Consider the following 8,988-nt stretch of genomic DNA (forward strand, 5'->3'; position numbering starts at 1 on the left):
TAACAAATGGGTGCTAAGTAGCCTAATTGTCCCTGATATTTATCACATCAAACAAAGTGTACATTTGGACACTGGCCCTCAGATGTACCTCAAGTACATCTTGTCACTTCAATAACTAAACTTGTCAGTTTATTTTTTTTACTTCAGTGGGATTCTTTTGAAAAGAGTATCCCTAATCAAAATGCACCAGAACTGCAGGACATAATTCCCTCAATTAGTTCCTAAGGAGTTCTTTTGTAGGGTATTTTTTATGTCTCATCCCTTGTGCCAGAGATAAAAAAAATAGTATAAATACTCATTAAGCAAAGCTGTCTTGAGCTCCAAACTGCATTTCTTTGAAATCAGATGAAAGAGTCTGTATTTCCATATGAATCTTTGGTTAATAATGTAGTGTGCTGAGAAGAAAATACGAGAGCATTGTGTTTTCTGCATCTTGGAGGAAAGAGTGGACTGACATTTCATACAGGGGATGGATGCCAATTGAGGTAATAACAGATGGATGAGTTCCACATTTATAAAGGGTTGCAAGGGTGCCTCGGAGACCACAAAGCTAATTTCCACGCTTTTTGTGGCATCACCTTGTACAGCACAAATGTCAAAATGAATTTTGAAGCAAGCCTAATTAGAACCGAAGGGAGGGTGTCATGCAAAATCACTAAAGTGTGAGATGTGCTGTATCTTGATGTCACTCGCTCTCTCTCTCTTTCTCAATCCCAGACTCTCTGGAACACCTGCCACTGAAGAAGAAATCTGGGCTTTCCTGAAGAATGCTTCATTACCTGTATTGTATCACTTTCCATTAGTATTCCCATCACGAGTCTGTGCCCCCTCTCTATGAGAGCTTTTCTTGGCAAGCGGCAATACCCACTGTGTCCCAGTGCGATGATGGCTTCCGGTTGGCCTGTGCACTAGGCATCTAATTGGTTTATTCAGCAGCATTCCATTCGTACCGTGATTCGCTTTATGTCACTTGTCAGTATTCGGAGCCTCATCAAGCATTCAAGTGTCCAATTCACTCAGATGTAAGAGCCTTTTTAATGCAACTCTCTGCATGGCACATTTGACTATAGTGTTGGATGTGAAGTGTGTCGAGGCAAAGTGTCAATGCACAAGCCAAAATTGACACCCTGTTAACATGCAACATGGCACAAAAAGCAGTTTTTTTTTATTTTAAATCATTAATAAAACTGACTAGCATTGTGAGGCACTTTCCAAGTTGTTCATTTTCAATCAATTTTGTAAAGGCTTGTATTTTGCAAAGGCTTGATTCCCATGAGGGAAAACAACAGAAAATAAAGAGCAACACAGCTTGGATGAAAGAAGTTGGTCATAACTGCTCAAGAAAGTCTATCTGCATGTGTCCATAATCAATCTAGCATTCCCTCTGTAAAGTTAATAACCTAAAGCTTCCCTTCCTACCACTTGGCAGGAATAATTTGAAATTGAAATCAGGCTTTGCTCAGAGCAAGATTAGATTTAGTTCCTCTGCCACATACCTGTATTTATAATTAATAGTGTCAGTTGCTTACCTGTTGTTCATAAATTATGTCTAGATTATTTTCGTTTGACACATATGTGAACTTCATTGCAGTGTCTGGATTCATAATTCAGGAACTGTCAACGAAGACACAGGGCAGGGCAATACTTACTCAGAAGAAAAGTAACATGCTTAGATGAATTATGGTATCCTCATAGTAAGTGATGAATATTTAGAAGGATAATTTAGCGGAGACAGATGGCATTATGTAAAACATTAAGCCAGAAAACACTGTGAACTTTTAAAGCTTCTGTGTGTAATTTAAGTGCCATTAGCTGAAACACTCAGGACATTTGCCCTAGTGGCCACTAGAGGTCTCTAGGAGAATTAAGACTTTTAATTTGAAGTTTGATTTTGGTTTTTGTTGTGTCTCTTTCCTCTGTGTTCCCCTTGATTGATCTCAGCAGTGTCTTGTTAACCTTGTTAGTTCTTGTGTATATATTGCCCTGTCTTCTCTCTGTCAGTTGTTAACCTTACATGGATGTAATGGTTTGTTCTGTTGTCGAGTTTTTATTAAAAGCCTGCACATAGATCCTCCTTCTCATGACTCGTTCCTACAAATATGACAGAACAACTGGCCAGACTATGGATCTAGTGGCTTGGCAATTGTTGTCTCTCAGACAAGGATATGATATCATCAAGCAGTATACAGAGCAGTTCTGCAGTCTCACCCAGGATTTCAACTGTGGAGATATTTGACTCAAGGACTGCTATTGGTTCAAACTTATTGATCCTTTGAAATTCTGTCTGCCAGGAGGCAGATGTGAACTTTCCTTGGTGGAATTCATTGACTATGCTTTGAGGCTCACATTCTGCCCTTACACTTTGGGGTATGGCAGTAATCCTGTGCCGCTGCCAGCGCCCACACCTGCCACGGTCAACGAGCCAGCATCCACACCTGCCACGGTCAATGACAGAGAAGTTCCAGAAGCCTCGTCTGTCCCACAGCCAGCACCTGAAACCTCGGCCACCCCAGATCCAGCGCCTGAAGCCTCGGCCGCCCCAGAGCCAGCACCTGAAGCCTCGGCCGCCCCAGTGCCAGTGTCCTTGGCCATGGAGGCTGTTCCAACAGTAGTGATCCCAGCCGCCTGGAAGAGGAGGAGGAGGAGGAGGAGGAGAAGGGCCACTACTCTCCAGTCGCAGCCTGCACTCACGGTCACGGAGGTCATTCCCCTGCCATTGCCAGTGCTCACAGCCATGGAGGCCATTCCCCACTCGCTGCCAGCGCTCCCAGCAACACAGCCTGCCCAGTTCCCTGAGGATATCAATGGGCCTGTCCATTTCCCTGGGGCTGTCCACGAGCCCAGCCAGTTTTCTGTACTCATTGAGCCTGTCCAGTTCCCTGAGGCAGTCAACATGTCCATCCAGCCCCTGGTGACTTTCGAGCCTGTTTGGTTCTCTGTGCCCCTCGACGATACTGTCCAGTCTCCAGCACTCGGCGAACAGCCACGAAGGCTGTTGAGGCCATTTCCCACTCACTGCCAGCACTCCTGCCCATGGAGCCTGCCTGGTTCCCCGAGGCTGTCGACGAGCCTGTCCATTTCTCTGTACTCATTGAGCCTGTCCAGTTCCCTGAGGCAGTCAACAAGTCCGTCAAGCCCCTGGTGACTTAAGAGCCTGTTCGGTTCTCTGTGACCATCGATGATCCTGTCCAGTCCCCAGCAGCCATCGACCAGCCCTTTGCTCATCCAGTTGCCAGCCCCTGTCAGACACAAGCTACCAGTCTGTTCAGTGTCCAGTAGCCACCCACTCCCTGTCCAGTGGCTCCACCCTCTGAGTCTTCCTGCTGCTCTGCCTTCCTGCGGCTCTGCTCCCTGAATCTTCACCTCCTGCTGCTCTGCCTCCTGGGTCTCTGCCTCCCTGGCTGCCAGACCTCGCTCCCTTTCTGGAGCCACTTCCCTGGCTACCAGTCTCAGGGCCCTCCACCAGCTCCACCATTAACTTTTTTGTTTTGTTATGTTTTGTTTTGTTATGTCTTGTTTTGTTATGGAGCATCAGGAGCCGCTCCTTAGATGGGGGGGGGGGGTTCTGTAACACTTGGGACATTTGCCCTAGTGGCCACTAGAGGTTGCTAGGAGAATTAAGACTTTTTGTTTCAAGTTTGGTTTTGGTTTTTGTTGTGTCTCTATTCTCTGTGTTCCCCTTGATTGATCCCAGCTATGTCTTGTTAACCTTGTTAGTTCTTGTGTATATATTGCCCTTGTGTTCTCTCTGTCTTTGTCAATTGTTAACCTTTCATGGATGTAACGATTTGTTTTGTTGTTGTGTTTTTGGTTTATTTTGTTTATTTTTCTGAGTTTTTATTAAAAGCCTGCACACAAATCCTCCTTCTCACACCTCGTTCCTACAAATGTTACATTAGCAGCACCAAACAGCATTACAGAAATTACTAGAGGGGTCAAGTTTGGGGGATAAACTGTGTTGTTGGCTTGACAAAGTCTAAAGAGGAAAAAAAGTTTTACAAGTTTAATGGTTATACAAACATTACTGTTAGATGAACAACCAGCTAGCTAGAGAGACAGACTGTCATATAAATGGATGGATGAATGGATGGACGGATGGATGGAAAAAAGAAAGAAAAGCAAGAGAGAACTAGAGTTTACATTTTAATTTTTTGACAGTTGGCATTTGAATAGTCTTGGTCTGTCTGAACATTCAGTGAATGTAAGTCATTGGGATTTGGGGGATTTTTGATCACCCACTATGGAAAACATCCTGGTTACTTTCGTAACCTCCATTCCCTGAGGGAACGAGATGTGTCGATGTAGTGACACTAGGGGTCACTCTTGGGAGCCCTAAACACCTCTGCTTTTTTGAAAAAAGGCCAATGAGAATTGGGGAGTGGTATTTGCATGCCACTCCCCCAGAAATATGGGTATAAAAGGAGCTGGTATGCAACCACTCATTCAGGTTTTGTGCTGAGGAGCCGAGACCAGGTCCCGGCCAATTCAGTGGGTAGTTCAACATTGTGGCAATAGGGACACAACTTCTTGTTCCCTCCATCAGGGAGTGGAGGTTACGAAAGTAACCAGGACGTTCCCTATCTGTCACTCACTCGACGCTGTGTATTGACACTAGGGTTCCCTATACAAAACGCCACAACTATCTGAACTGTGTTACGTGAACTGGCGGTGTGTGATGGACGGATTGCTGTGTGCCTTGTAGCCAGTGCACCAGGCCATCACATAACCTCCCCCAATGCTCTTATGGGCATCGAATGGTCCATCAGGAGCAAGTCGACTGCCCAACTACAGGGACAGTCTAGCCCAGCCGAGGCCTCTTTTCCCTCTCTTTTCTCCCCAAAAAGAGTGGGATTTGTACACCCGGCCAGTTGTCCCGGAACTTACCTGCTCATGCCTGCCAATACACGGGACAAGACCAGCTCAACCCGGAGATTGTAGAACCTCACAAAAGTGTTGGGTGTTGCCCCGCTGCTCTGCAGATGTCTGCCAAAGAGGTGCCACTGGCCAGGGCCCAGGAGGCCACCACACTCCTGGTGGAGTGGGCTCGTAACCCCGCAGTGGGTGGCATGTCCTGAGCCTGATATGCCATCATGATGGCATCGATGACCCAGTGGGCGATTCTCTGTTTGGAGACAGTGCTTCCTTTCCGCTGTCCACCAAAGCAAACAAAGGGCTGCTCAGAGATTCTAAGGCTCTGCGTGTGATCCAAATAGATGCGTAAAGCTCGCACCGGACACATTAATGCCAAGGCTGGGTCTGCCTCCTCCTGGGACAGCGCTTGAAGGTTCACCACCTGATCCCTAAAAGGAGTTGTGGGAACCTTGGGCACATAGCCTGGTCGGGGTCTCAGGATCACGTGACAGTAACCCGGACTGAACTCCAGGCACGATTCTCTGACAGAGAAGGCCTGCAGGTCCCCTACCCTTTTGATGGAAGTGAGCGCAGTCAGGAGGGCAGTCTTCAAAGAGAGTGCCTTACGCTCAGCTGAGTCCAAGGGCTCAAAGGGAGCCCCCTGTAGACCCAGAAGGACTATGGAGTGGTCCCATAAGGGGACGAGGCGCGGTCTGGAGGGATTCAACCTCCTAGCGCCTCTCAGGAACCTGATGATCAAGTTGTGCTTCCCCAAATACTTACCATCTACTGCATCGTGATGCGCCGAAATAGCGGCTACATACGCCTTCAGGGTGGAGGAGCCTCTCCTGCAGGAAGGAAAGCACTGATCCAACTGTGCATCTCTGTGGGTCTTCACGTCAGGAAGAACACCACTTAGCGAACAGACGCCACTTCAAGGCATACAGGCGCCTCGTAGAGGGAGCCCTAGCCTGAGTGATCATGTCTACCACCGTGGGTGGTAGGCCACTTAGGTCTTCTGCGTCCCGTCCAGGGGCCAGACGTGGAGATTCCAGAGGTCTGGTCACAGGTGCCAGATGGAGCCCCATCCCTGAGAAAAAAGGTCCTTCCTCAGGGGAATTCGTCGGGGGGGCAAGTAGGCTCACTGGGGGAAACGAGTATTTGCATAGTCCAGGGGTGTGCCAGTGCATCTATACCGAGGGGTGCCTCGGTCAGGGCGTACCAAAGTGGGCAGTGGGAGGATTCCCGGGAAGCAGACAGGTCTACCTGTGCTTGATCGAATCGACTCCAAATCAGCTGGACCACCTGAGGGTGGAGTCTCCACTCTCCCCTGAGGGTAACCTGACTTGACAGTGCGTCTGCTGCGGTGTTGAGGTCGCCAGGGATGTGAGTGGCTCATAGCGACTTGAGGCGCTGCTGACTCCAGAGGAGGAGACGGCGGGCGAGTTGTGACATGCAATGGGAGCGTAGACCGCCTTGGTGGTTGATGTACACTACTGATGCTGTGTTGTCCATCCGGACCAACACGTGCTTGCCCTGGATAAATAGCTGAAACCTCCACAGGGCGAGCAGTACTGCCAACAACTCTAGGCAGTTGATGTGCCAACGAAGCCATGGGCCAGTCCAGGAGCTGGCGGCTGTGTGCCCATTGCATACAGCGTGCCAGCCCGTATTGGAGGTGTCTGTTGTAACCACGAAGTGCCTGGAGACCTGCTCTAGGGGAACCTCTGCCCATAGAAATGCAAGGTCGGTCCAAGGGCTGAAGAGGCAGAGACAGATCAGCATGATGGCCATGCGATGTGTCCCGTGGTGCCATGCCCATCTCAGGACTCGAGTCTGAAGCCAGTGCTGAAGCGGTCTCATATGCATCAACCTCAGTGTTGTGGCCACCGCTGAGGATGCCATATGCCCCAGGAGCCTCTGAAAAAATTTAAGTGGAACCGCTGTTCTCCATCTGAACACTTTCAGACAGTTCAGCACTGACTGTGCGTGCTCGTTCGTGAGGCACGCTGTCATCGAGACTGAGTCCAACTCCAAACCGAGAAAGAGATGCCCTGAACCGGGGAGAGCTTGCTCTTTTCCCAGTTGACCCGAAACCCCATTCGCCTGAGGTGCTGGAGCACGAGGTCCCTGTGTGCACACAGCAACTCTCGAGAGCGAGCTAGGATTAGCCAGTCATCGAGACAGTTGAGGATGCGGATGCCCACTTCCCTTAGCGGGGCAAGGGCAGCCTCTGCGACCTTCGTGATGACGTGAGTGGACAGGGACAGGCCTAAGTGGAGGACCTTGTACTGGTACGCCTGGACTTCAAAGGCAAACCGCAGGAAGGGTCTGTGTCGAGGTAAGACCGAGGCGTGAAAGTACCCATCTTTCAGGTCTACCGCCGCAAACCAATCTTGATGCCGGACGCTCACTAGAATGTGTTTTTGTTTCAGCATCTTGAACGGGAGTTCAATACTCGCAGGTCCAGGATTGGTCGCAACCCACCGCCTTTCTTCAGTATGATGAAGTAAGGGCTATAGAATCCTTTCTTCATCTCGGCTGGAGGGACAGGCTCTATCGCGCCCTTGTGCAGAAGGGTAGCGATCTCCGCATGTAAGATAGCAACTTTCTCACCCTTCACCGAGGTGAAGCGGACGCCGTTGAACCAGGGCTGGCAAACTGAATCACGTAGCCGAGTCGGACGGTCCGGGTCAGCCATCGCGACGGGTTGGAAAGCGCGAGCCATGCGCTCAAACTCTGGGTGAGGGGGACCAAGGGAATGATCACGTCAAACGTACCGGCGGGTGGGGCCTCGCGGCGGGGCGGAGCTCGAGGTGCCACGTCAAGGGGACTCGAGCCCCATGGACGTGCTGAGTCCAGGGACATCAAAGCACTTACCTGGCTCCTGCCGCCCACCATAAGATTGGCCGAGGAGGGGGGAGGAGGAATATCGTCCCCATAGTCCACTGGAACCAATCCCGTGTGGGAATGTCTGTGCAACAGCTGGGCGCACAGGGGCGGGGGGTCCGCTGCTGGAGCGCCATACCTGCCAAAATGGGATGGTGGTCGTGACAACGACAAAAGATTATCCTCCCGGCCCTCAACTGGGGGATGGAGTGGTCTGTCTACCAGCCCCAGAGAAGTGGGTCTCCTCGCCCCTGGGTCGCCCATCTCTGGGGTGCTTCGAAGCCTTCCTCGGGTTCTTAGCGGCCGGCCACAAGACGGGTGGCATCTGCATCCTACGGAGGTGTTGTTGCTGCAGGAGGATGCCCTTGGCAACAAGCAGACAGGGCGCGGGGTCTTAAGCCGTGCCGGGGCAGGATATGTTGTAAAACCTCCGTCTGCTTCTTCACTGCCGAGAACTGCTGGGCAAAGTCCTCAACGGTGTCACCAAACAGGCCAACCTGGGAAATGGGGATGTCAAGGAACCGTGCCTTGTCCACCTCTCCCATCTCGACCAAGCTGAGTCAAAGGTTGCACTCCTGGACCACCAGGGTGGACATCGCCTGCCCAAGAGACCGCGCTGTGACCTTCGTCACCCGGAGAGCAAGGTCAGTCACCAAGCGCAGTTTCTGCATCAATCCCGGGTCAGAACTACACTCGTGCAGTTCTTTTAGCGCCTTGGCTTGGTGTACTTGCAGGAGAGCCATGGCATGTAGGGTGGAGGCGGCTTGTCCAGCGGCACCCGTAGGCTCTAGCCATCAGGGACAACGTAAACCTACAGGCCCTGGACGGGAGTCTCAGGAGCCCACGCCAGGTGGCGGCGCTTTACAGACACAAGTGCACCGCGAGTGCCTTATCCACATGGGGATCACTGAATGTCCCCTGGCCACCATCGAGGGTAGTGAGACTGGGGGAGCTGAAAGACCGGGACCGGGCAGTAAAAGGTGCCTCCCACGATCTTGTCAGCTCCTCATGCACTTCCAGGAAGAAAGGAACGGGGATGTGGGCAGTGCCTTGTGCCCAGGAACCGATTGTCAAACCGCGAGGGTTCAGGGGAGAGTGGAGGGTTCCACCCTAGCCTGATGCTCACGGCCACCCGGGAAAGCATGTCCATCATTTCAGTGTCGGTGTGAGACTGGGCGACTGTTCCCGAAGGAGGAAGCCCAGCCGAAGCCTCTGCGTCAGACTAGATGAGCCTGCTCTCCGATGCTG

Source organism: Myxocyprinus asiaticus, chromosome 22 (assembly GCF_019703515.2).
Source record: "Myxocyprinus asiaticus isolate MX2 ecotype Aquarium Trade chromosome 22, UBuf_Myxa_2, whole genome shotgun sequence".
Classification (NCBI taxonomy): domain Eukaryota; kingdom Metazoa; phylum Chordata; class Actinopteri; order Cypriniformes; family Catostomidae; genus Myxocyprinus; species Myxocyprinus asiaticus.